The sequence below is a fragment of the Phyllopteryx taeniolatus genome, chromosome 6 (genome assembly GCF_024500385.1).
Source record: "Phyllopteryx taeniolatus isolate TA_2022b chromosome 6, UOR_Ptae_1.2, whole genome shotgun sequence".
Classification (NCBI taxonomy): Eukaryota; Metazoa; Chordata; class Actinopteri; order Syngnathiformes; family Syngnathidae; genus Phyllopteryx; species Phyllopteryx taeniolatus.
In genome coordinates, this window is record NC_084507.1 from 14,282,864 (window position 1) to 14,294,206 (window position 11,343).

At 41.2% G+C, this 11,343-nt stretch overlaps 1 long non-coding RNA gene across 1 annotated transcript in view; it reads left to right on the plus strand.

Annotated features, from left to right (window-relative positions):
* Window positions 1-6,373, plus strand: part of LOC133480058 (uncharacterized) — a 39,510-nt gene extending 33,137 nt beyond the window's left edge. The window contains exon 2 of the long non-coding RNA XR_009789164.1: window positions 1,382-6,373. This is a non-coding gene — a long non-coding RNA (uncharacterized LOC133480058). The remainder of the gene's footprint in view (window positions 1-1,381) is intronic.
* Window positions 6,374-11,343: the final 4,970 nt, after the last annotated feature.

Here is an 11,343-nt window from a genome sequence, read left to right on the forward strand (position 1 = left end):
ATTTCGAATTATGAACTTATGAACTGAATGAGTTTGTTTTTGGAACGGTGAACTGAACTTTGAAGTAGTTCGCATAGAAAATGAACTTTCCCAACACTTTCCATGCATCTAATGCATTGAAATGATTGTTGATCAGTGACAAGTAAAGAGGAGTAAAATTCTTGACAACTAACATGACAATATGACATGGTATTAATAATGTTCTGTGTTCGACTGTTATGACATGTCCATAGTTAGTTGTTTTCCTTTGTATTCATTCCTGGAAATTATTCATTTTCAATCTCAACATTATTCCCAGTTTCCAGTGGTACAACTACATTTGATGGGCTGTGATACATGCAGGGGTTCCTCGGTTTAGGACGGCCCAACATATGCGAAGTAAAGGTTTCGTACTTTGCGTAGTGAACTAATTTGCGCAGTGGCGTAAGAATAGGTCATCATGCAGCACTACAAGGTATGATCAGTTACCGGCGTACAGTGTTCACCTCCGGTATATCATTCGTGCCCTTTGCTGTACTGTTGTTTGTTAAAGCCATAATTTTTTGCATTGCAGATTGCAGTTGCTTTTCTGTTATTTATTGAAGCAGGAAGAACAGTAAAACAGTGAGCATTTACGCAGAAGCTGTTGTGGGCCACAGTTCTCGCCGGCCACTCACATGCAGATTTACTGACATCACATGTCTCCAACCACTCTTAAAGGCAAATGTATGAACTAAGACAATACAATACGTACAGTATTTTCTATACATTTTATCCATGCAATGTGTTTAACAGTATGATTTAATACGTTTAAGTGTGTTTTGATGGTTTAAATGGGTTTAAAGCATGTGGGGGGTAAAATTATAAAGATATTTACACTGTATGGTCTTTCTATAGCACAGATTTTCAACTATTGTGAGTGAGTCTGGAATGTATCCCCTGCAATAAACTGGAGTTCACTGTACTCTGTCATTTGGTTTTATATTTACAGCCTAGAAGTGTTTTGCCATGAGAACATTTTCTGTATTTATGACTTTACTACTATGTTACTGTAGGTTAGTGATAAACTACAGTGTGCCTGACCTTCGTACGAAAGGAAAAAAAGTTCTGTCTGTGAGGCTGTTATGCACCTCAAGGCACATCCTTGGTGTTTTTTTCCCACTGGTATTCAGTATTTCTGGAAATTCTTCACTTCCAGTCTCAATGTTGTGCCCATGTTTTCAGTGGTACTGCTATTTCTGGTTGGCAGAGGAATATGGATGAGCACAAAGTATGGACAGAAGGCTCCGTGCGTATTTAATGTAGAACACAAATTTGGCTCAACTCAGTGATTTTCTTTTGTGTCATGTACAGGTACTGCTTGATTCCGTAGGAGCCCGAGTAAAGGTGTTTTTTATTTTAGGTGGATGAAGATAGCGAGCAGATAATGACCTCAGCTTCCATCTGTTGGGCACCGTGGGGCGGAGACACCTTCAACCTGCCACCGGTCGCTTGCCACCACAATCTGTCGCTCCCCATCGTCCTGGTGACATCTGCTTTTGGGTGACTGAGAGATGAATGCATGCACCATCCCGCACTGGGCTTAGAACATACGTCACGCAGGCCAATAGGCGCACACACAAACACGCACGCCATCACTGCGGCACAGATGGCCACGGGCACACAACTGTGGAGATTACAATCTAAGCATTCTCCGTTCCCTCTAACCACTCAATAACATGGACATGGTTTCACAACAGATTTGTTGCACTGTTATGTTTTTTCATATTCCTGAAAAGTGGTCCTCTAGAAATGTTTCATTGTTGTGACTAACATTTGCAACACACCCACAATTTTCTGATAATAAATGACATGACAGACTCAATGACCTGCTTAAAGAAGGACGCACAAATTGCGGTTATGGCTTCACATCCAAATGCCCATTTGTTTGTGTTTACAGCACAGGGGAATTAAGTGTTGTTGCTGACTAGTACTCTGTATCTATGGCGATATCGTTTTGCTTGACTAGAGTCCCCAGCCACAGCTGTCACAGTTATTTAGTGGCTCTGCGGTAACCTTGGAAACACCCTCCCCATTTCGACATACACACATGCATGTACACCGCCGTGTTTGCACAAAGTGAAATCCTGATAAACAGGTGATGTGCAGGCAATGTGTCGAATTCACACCAAGTGACGTGACAAAAGTAACATAATGTGTCAGAAAAGGGTATCAGGGGAGAAAGAGAGGAAATAGAAAGTGGGTGGGTGCCACTGACAGGAACACTGAAGCAGAAGTCGCAGAGGACAGAAAAAAAGAGAGGAATTCAGGTCAGCATTGGGGGATTATGCATGCCAGACTGGGCATTTTGGTTCCACCTCTGGTCTGGATAGACTGCTGGGTGAGGGAAGGGCAACTGGATGACTGATGGCTGAAGAGAGGGGTGGCGAGCAGGGCAGAGGAGCAGCTAAGTGAGAAGACGATCAATTAGAATCGACTTTCATCATTCCTCAGCGGGAGCGGCCGAGTGAACACAAGGCAGTTGATTTACCTCGGTCCACCCGGATCGAGGTCCCCTTTCAAAAATCACAGTCACATGATATAAAGTGCATGTCAAAGCCACAAGTGGCACTATAACCCCTTACCGTAATGCAATTTTAGCCAAGAAAAAAATTATTTGCTTGTTTACTATCTATCCATTCTTATAGAGACAAAGTATCATTCACACTCACATTCTCAACAATGGACAATTGGACGAGTCTTAAATGCACGTAACATGCATGTTTTTCAAATGTGGGAGGAAGCACCAGTACCCCCAGAAAACCCAAATACGGGGAAAACATGAAAATTCCACACAAGCTGCCCAGAGCCAAAAATTGAACCCAGAACCTCTCAAATGTTAGGCAGACGTGCTAACCACTATTCCACATGTATTTTATTGTGGCTGTATTGTGACCAGATGTTGCCTTTCCCTTGACATGTCTTATTTTCAATATCGTCCATTACGTCATTCGGTATGCATTTTCAATTGCGTTGTGACTCCCGGTTCTCTTGTGACCCGGGCTTCTTGCATGGATTATAAATGTAAAGACTGAATACTAGGTCTTGTACTCACACTCTAAATCCCCATTTGCTATTCATGTTGGCAGCAACGAATGACTTCAGCATCAAAATCGAATCGTAACTCTGTAATATTCCGAAAAAAAGACGTCACTGTCCAATAAATGAAAAATCCAATTTGATTATTTAAAAACTATCCATTAAACCGGAAAGAGAGGATGCTGCCACGTTTTAGCTACCGGATCTCCCCGCGGGAAAGTTTTTTTTTTTATTATTTAAAATGGTTTACTTTAAGCGGGATCCCTTGCTGTACTATGGCCAATAGTAGAACCCAGGTTGATACCCTAAAATGCGTAAGGGCCTTTTCACGCTGCACTTGCTCAGTGTGAAAGGCCCGTGTGAAAGGCCCGCGTATCAAAGCGCAGTGACAAAGGCAACAGGGTTGCGGCTATCCCATATTTGGAAAGGGTGACATAACAGCCTCGAAGAAAGTCGGGAGGCTTTCCCCGCTGAGTGGACCGCAACTCGGCAATATGCATTTGTCCTAACTGTTTATTTTGAAGAGGAGGAGGTGACGCAGCAGCAAAAAAAAAAAAAAGGGGAATGGGAATATCCCATACTAATTTAACGGCAGCATCTCAGAGTTAAAACCTGTTCTTGAGATTTGTAATTACTGGAAGAGCGCTTCGAAGTGTATTTCAGACTGAGGAAGGAGCTTTGAAAGGAAGTTTAAAAGCCTCCCACAGAGATATCTTGGTATGTCATTTTTCTCCTGGCCCAAAGTTCGGCTAGTGGGACACCACAATTATTATGCCTTCCTTGATGCCCCCTAGCTGTTTACAGGACAGGTCCGCCTAAATAGCACTCAGAAATCACTCCGCCAGCCCCGCTCACACTGGAGGAGCTTTTTGACGTCACCGTGACAGTGCTCCCGAAAAGAACATATTTCTGAGCGTCAGACGCTCGGCGTCACGTCAAAACGCGCTGCCACAACCTTCTCTCATTAATTCTGCCACGGTTGTCGTATGCCAGGAACATCCTTGCAGCTCCTCGTCCGGCTATTGGACACTTCCTTCCGCGAAGATCATCGTCTCGGTTGAGACTGCTATGGCTATTTGCATCCGTGATCAATGATCAACTGCAGGAACTACACTACTGTACAACTGCACATATGTTCAGAAATTGCGCAGTAAGTCAAAATGGCATCTCCCATAAACAAAGGCTAAACGTGAAATACTTTGTATTTTTTTCAATTAATACAGCGTGCCAGCAGAATAAAGGAAGTGGTATCATATTCTAAGATTCATTCAGTGATTGCTTTTCCACGCCCATTCGAATCCCAATTCGAGTCACCACCCATTCGTGAACAGCCCTACTTGATACAGTCATTAATTGGTTACTGTTGTTGCAGTCATTGCCCAAGTTACATGTCAATCATTATAGACAACACCACTCTGTCTTTGTGCAGGCATTGGTTAGCCTACCCATCAATCATTACACGTATCAACAATTTAGCTGTTCGCACTTTATTGAATGAGATGGTTATACAAGTCAGAAACCAACACGTAAGTGGGTGCCAATTGACACACTTACTTTTTTCACATAGCTCCCTCTACTGGATCCGGTGGCTTCCAATTCAAGCAGACTGTGACATCGAAATAAAGCGAACAAATATTCCTCAATGCACACTTTCATCTAGATCTGTAACAAAATTTTTACAGGTGCTAGATCCATGCACCACATCTCTGCTGTTCTTGCATGGTTTTGCCAAGTAATGGACAGACCAACTACCGACTGTCTGACTACGGGCAAATCAAGGAGAATCACTTGTGTGGACGCACTCACTCACATGTGTAATGTTAATAAAATAAAGTACCAATAAGATCAAATCAGCTCAAATATGGAAGACGCTGAAAGCCATTCACAAGGGTTTTTCTAATGGCCAGTTTTCAGTAACCTAAAACTGAGTATGCTGTGGACTAAAGCCCGCAACATACATTTTTAAAAATACCCATGCTTGTGCAGACATGGTCTTAAGCAAAGTGTTGACAGGTAGTGCCAAGTTGGGGATGTTATACTCTGGATGGGATCCCAAATGAAAGACGACAACTGACATTTGCCAAAGTGAAAGATAACTATAGACGCTCCAAGACCACTAAATGTTAAGTTTTAACAAGTCTAAATTTAATGGTTTGATTTCCGTCCTTAAAATACCAGGCAGGCTTAGGTTATAACTTGTGATTCCTGGAATGACTTCATGTTTCCTCTTGTTAAGCAGCTCTTAGCGTTAAGAATGTCATGTTTATGGATGTTTTATAGATGAGAAAGAATAGATTTATCCAAGAAACAATGTCAGAGGTGTCAAAATACAAAAGTATAGCAATGTGCTGCGTCCTAGAGGCAGGTTTACCTTGGCCAGGACAGGAAACTCGACGTCTTTATATAACCAAATAGGTTCCAAAAGGCTTAGGGGCTGACAGGCAGGCAAAAAAAAAAAAAAAAGCAGGAAGAGGAAAGAAGAAGATCAGAGGACAATTGATTAGAAGCCAAGAAGAAGAAACGGTGACTTCACTTCAAGACTTTTTGGAAACTGAAAATAAACTCAAAATGTACAAATCACACAAGTAAAGGCGACAAGCTGAACCAATGAAACCAATCATGCAAAGACGGGAGCTGTTAATACCTAAAATAGACTAGCCGACTTTGTAGAACAGACATCGGACAGTGTATTATCTGATAGCTACCTAGCATTCATTCATTCATGCATTTATGGTGCCAATCTGTTGTACTATTTGGAATTCGACATACATAGTTGGAAGGTACGTATATGCCTCTTAAGCTGCACAATACTAGCAAATTGCCATTATGCATGACATGAGATCAGTGTCTGTATATTTTGCTTTTTATTGGCAAAACTATAACGCTGGCATACACCTTGTCACTTAGCAAAGTTAAGGCACAGTGTTTTGTCGTTTATATGTTTTACAGTAGCTGACTTATTTTTGCACAATTTGCTTTCACGCTCGGCTCTGAGGCGGCGAGGTAGACGAGTGGTTAGCACCTGTGCCTCACATCTCTGTGTGTAGTTTGCATAGTCTACCCAGGGTTTTCTCTGGGTACTTCCAGTTCCTCCCACATCACTAAAATATTCTTCTTAGGTTAATTGAAGACTCAAAATTGTCCATACGTGTGAGTGATTGTTTGTCTATATGTGCCCTGCGATTGACTAGCGACCAGTCCTGGGTGTACCCTGCTTCTCACCCAATGTCAGGACAGACTACAGCTCATCCACGACCCTAATGTGCTATAAAAACGATGAATTTGTCACTGAAATAAAGGCCCTGTTTTAATTGTTTTTGCATTTTCATTTACTGTTAATTGTCTGTACAGTTAATAAAGGGTTCATAATGGTAACAGTTTAAACCTAGAACTGATTTATTTATTTTCTGTGATTTTCAACTGAGTCACTGATTGTGTAATGGTAAATTTGACTGAATTCGGTAAAGGCAGCGTAGATTCAGTTCCCGCTTATTGGTTGTGTGAATGTGACTGTGAACAGTCACCTGTTTTCTATGCACCTAGTGATTAACTGGTGACCAGTCTAGGGTGTAGTCCGCCTTTCGCCCAAAGTCAACTGGGATAGGCTCAATTTCCCCATGGCCCTAAACAGGAAAAGCAGTAAATAAAATGTATAGAAGGATGCATGGATTTTCTACAGCAAAATATGAAAAAGTGGGATGTCAACCAGTCTCCCGTAACAGATTGTGTCTAGCCACCAGAGATTCCATTGTTTTCTAATGCAAAGGTGTACTGAAGTGCGTTTCTTTATTTATAGAAACAGCAATGAAACGGGTGTTTGGTACCAAAACATTGCTGTATAGCAACAGAGTCACAGATAACTTGCTAGTCTGTTTTTGGCTCCAAAGACTCTGCAAATTTAACATCACACTTCGAAGATTCCACTCGCTACCTCCAGCCAAGTGTCAAGGTAGCACAGTCACACACACACAAACACACACTCCTGAAAAGCACTACGGGCCTCATACTTACTAGACAAATGCATCAGTACTGACTTGCACGTACACAACGGTGCAAACCCCTGCTGCGCTTGTAAAAAAAAAAAAGATCTGCACTGCTCTCAGAAATTCCACCAACAGATCCCACCCTATGTGGTCGCACACATACATGCGCGCCCACACAATTAATGTGAAATCACATCCATCTCCTAGTCCCGGAGCCCCTCCCACCTGCTCCCCATTACAAATAGCTGAGGTTTGCAATCCCTCCTCATGGCCTAGCCCAGTGTTTTTTTTACATGTCTTTTTGTGTGCTGCTCTCACCCTCGTGCAAGCCATAAAACTGCCCATCACGAGCGCTGGTTCTCAGCGGGGGGTGATCGCATGTGGACCGTGCATTCCAAACTCATTGGTTGTGAAGGGATTAAGAGCGAGGTGAGATCCTCTGATTATCACTTTTATGGCAGCTGTGCTTCACCACCCTTATGAAGCGGAAGGAAGCAAGCTGGGGTTCCAACTCGCGAGCGCCTGCTGAGCCGCAGAGAGTCCTCAAAGTCAACAGCCTTAAGTGGATCGTTTCCTTGCAAATTCAAGCTCCGTCCCAGTGTGAGCACTGAGGATTTCCTTGATAAACATTGACCGAGAGGCAGGCCGTTAAGATACCGTTTGGCCTCTGTGAAGTCACAGCAGGCCCAGTATTGAATTCAGGACAGTAGACGGACAAGAGGAATATTATAGAGAGCCACTGTATACAGGTACTGTTTGTGAGCAATGAATCGTGAAACAGGCTCTGTGACAGGGAAGGTCGCCGGTCAGTAGCTTTTTGTTTCTCGTTGCAACAAGTCGACCTTTTCTCCACAGGAGGCTTTGAAGCTCATGCAAGACCTTGATGAACCTTTGCTCCCAATGTTACCACACTTGTTTGGCTTGTTTGCAGATGTTCACGGTTCACACAAACTGCATCGGTTCTGGCTGGTCATGCTCCTGCATTCCTCTATACATGTGATCCGATCAAGTCACCCATTGTCCCCAGCGCTCCTTCATGAGGACTTCTCACAGACAAAGCTGCGGCTGAGAAGCTGAGAAACAAATCCCCTATTGATAAGGCCACCAAAATAGGACACTGCATTGTGTAACACTGTAGCTCCTTTGTGGACATGATGCACTGACATTTGACTTATGATGTCCTGATGGGAAAATAAAATGTGTGTTTCAAGTTGGGAACATTGCAAGATAGTGAAGGACTGCAGTGCATTGAAGAACTAATAATGATAATACAGTGGCATGTCCAGTTCATAGGAATTTAAATAAGTCAATATTTTCGCACTTGCAGGGTAAAGAGTTTTGAATACATTTTGTATGATTGTCTGTCACTATCTAGCATTCAGAAAACACAGTTTCCTGTTTCCAAGCGTAAACGTTTTCCTTTGATGGGGAAAAAAAAAAGAGATGATCAAATTAGCTTATATCCTTGAGCAACAAGTTAATTTAACTGTCCGATTCCAACAACCAACATCATTAAGTTCACTATTCATTCTATGAGTAAATAAATTACTTTGATTGTGATGATTATAATATATATATATATATATATATATATATATATGCGACTCTTGCTACACTGTTGTATTCTCTATATACCTACAAGGAACTCAACGTGATGTTGGCTCATTCATTGACTGACAATTACGATAGCATTGCTCAGTGAGACTTTTTGAAAAAGCAATCCGTATTTAAAAAAACAATATGAAAATGCAAGCACAGGTTTCACAAGTTGAATATTTCATTTGGTTATGCAAGAAGGAAATCAAACAAAAATAAGATATACCTGTATATACGTTTTACTAAATAAAGTACATTACTGATGTGAAAATAAAAACCCTGACAATAAGAGGTCATGAGTGTTTGTTATTTTCATCTTAGCAGGCAGTCACAGCTCTTCGGCCTGTAAATGACGCAGCCACGGCTGAGTGGTGTAAGCGAGCACGATTCAATGCATGAAGAGGCTGAGAGTTGTCAATAAAGGGACCGCTTGTTCAGCCGGGCCCGACATCTGACTTGAGAAGGACGTGGTCGACGAGCCCTGATGCACACGGTCACAAGTCACCAGGGTCCATCCTTATCTTTGCTAGCCTCTCACTTTCCAAGGAGTTATTTCAGGGCCATAAGGATATTAATTTAGGATGGCGAGAGGTAAATGACATTATTTCCCAGTGGACTGTAATTAATCAATGCTTTATTATTCTTTCATTAATGAAAGAAAATGTGAAGTTTTCACTGAGGGAATTATGAAAAGAAAGTGCTTCTGCTTGGGTTTGACATTGATCTGTCCATCATTAAAAAACACTGAGCATTGCCAGAACATATGATAGGAGTCACTGTCAATCGTAACCTTACATACTCAAGCTTGTTTGCGCATTACGTACGTTATTTATAACAACGTATGGCTTGATAAATGAGCTCCTGTGATTTTGCTTTCAATCTCTTTTTTTGAGCTGACCTAGGCATTTTAAATTAGTGTATTTTTTGACAACAATGAAGTAAATACTGGATTATTTCTTGGTGTGTTATTTTTTTAATTTAGTATTTATGTTTCTAAAAGTGATGTTGTTAGAAATGTAAAATTTGCAGAAGTGTTGCTACTTTGGTTGTGATGTACCATACATGAAAATTGTAACACCGTTTGTTTTTGTTTTTCTTAAACTACCGTAATTTCTCGTGTATAATGCGCACTCATGTATAATACACACCCCCAAAGTTGACGTCAAAAGTATGGAAAACCCTTCTACCTATGTGTAATGTATTTTTACAATGCATGATTTTGTTTCTCCCCGTATTATCTGTATTTTGTTAGTTTTTTTTCAAAGAATTATTCTGAAGTTAAGCGCTTTATTTGAACACGTAATAATTTAATTTACTTGCTCTTATTTTGAAATTCACAGCCCTACTTTTATGTAGTAATTTAGAAAACACACAGTTGTGCTCATATGTTTGATTACCCAGGCAGAATTAAGATGGCTACAATTCTTTAAAGAAAACACGAAGGACCAGGCGAAACACAGTTAATTTTAAACGGTCAAGCATTTCAGAAAACCATTATCATTAAACAAAACATAACCGTAAAGAAATGAATGATGGTTATTTTTCAGTTATCAGTCATATTAAAAAAACAACAACAACAATATTTCACAAATTCTGCCAGTATATGTAAACTTATGAGCACAACTGTACGTATATGCAGTCATACGTAGCACTGTCATATTGGATTGAAAGTGTAGGCTACACTTTTTTTATAACCACTAGGTGGCGGTGGCATTTTGGAATGAAAGTGTACAGCTTTTTCATAACCACAAGATGGGGGCATACATTTATAAAATGTGAAAGTTTTTTTTCCATTTGCCCGTTTACCTATATATAATGCGCACTATTGACTTGGCAAATTTTTTGGGGGGGGAATTTGAATTATCCATCCATCCATCCATTTTCAACACCGCTTATCCTGGTTAAGGTCGCGGGACGCTGGAGCCTATCCCAGCTGACTTCGGGCGAAAGGCGGACTACACCCTGAACTGGTCGCCGGTCAGTCGCAGGGCACATATAGACACGGACAACCATTCGCACTCACATTCACACCGTCACTGAGTGGGAACTGAACCCACGCTGCCTGCACCAAAGTCAGGTGAGTGTACCACTACACCATCAGTGACTAATTTGAATTATACACAAGAAATTATTATATGTTATATTACATGGTTCAGGTAAAGCTGGGTACGGACACAGTTTTTAACATCTTCATTTATTTTTAAAATGTGATAGACAGCTCAGGATAATGAGAAAAATCAGTATGTGCGATCTTACTACTCATAGTGTGTGGCGTACTTGAGATGACCAACACACAACAATATCTCCTCCAAATCAGATGTTTTCCGTAGTACCATAGGACTGACCTGTCAGAGGCAACATGGTGCCCATGACATCCGGATGTAGGGGTTGAATGACTTCCGATAACAGTCGAGTCGACGTCGACTGATTAATGACGTCATTGTTTTTTTCCTCAACTTTACACCAATGTAAAAAAAAAAATAATAATAATACTAAAATAGATAAATATTGTTGTGCGCTCACACCTTCTCCCGCACGCACACACTGTCTGGCTGCAAGACACACCCCACCCCTGTCACGTTTATCCAATCACATACAGTTCTGGTACCGTCAGAATTTATACACCTCTAACAACAATTCATGAAACACAAGAGGATCGCTACTTGCTACGGTTTATAAGAATAGTATGAAGTTTAAAACAAAAGAA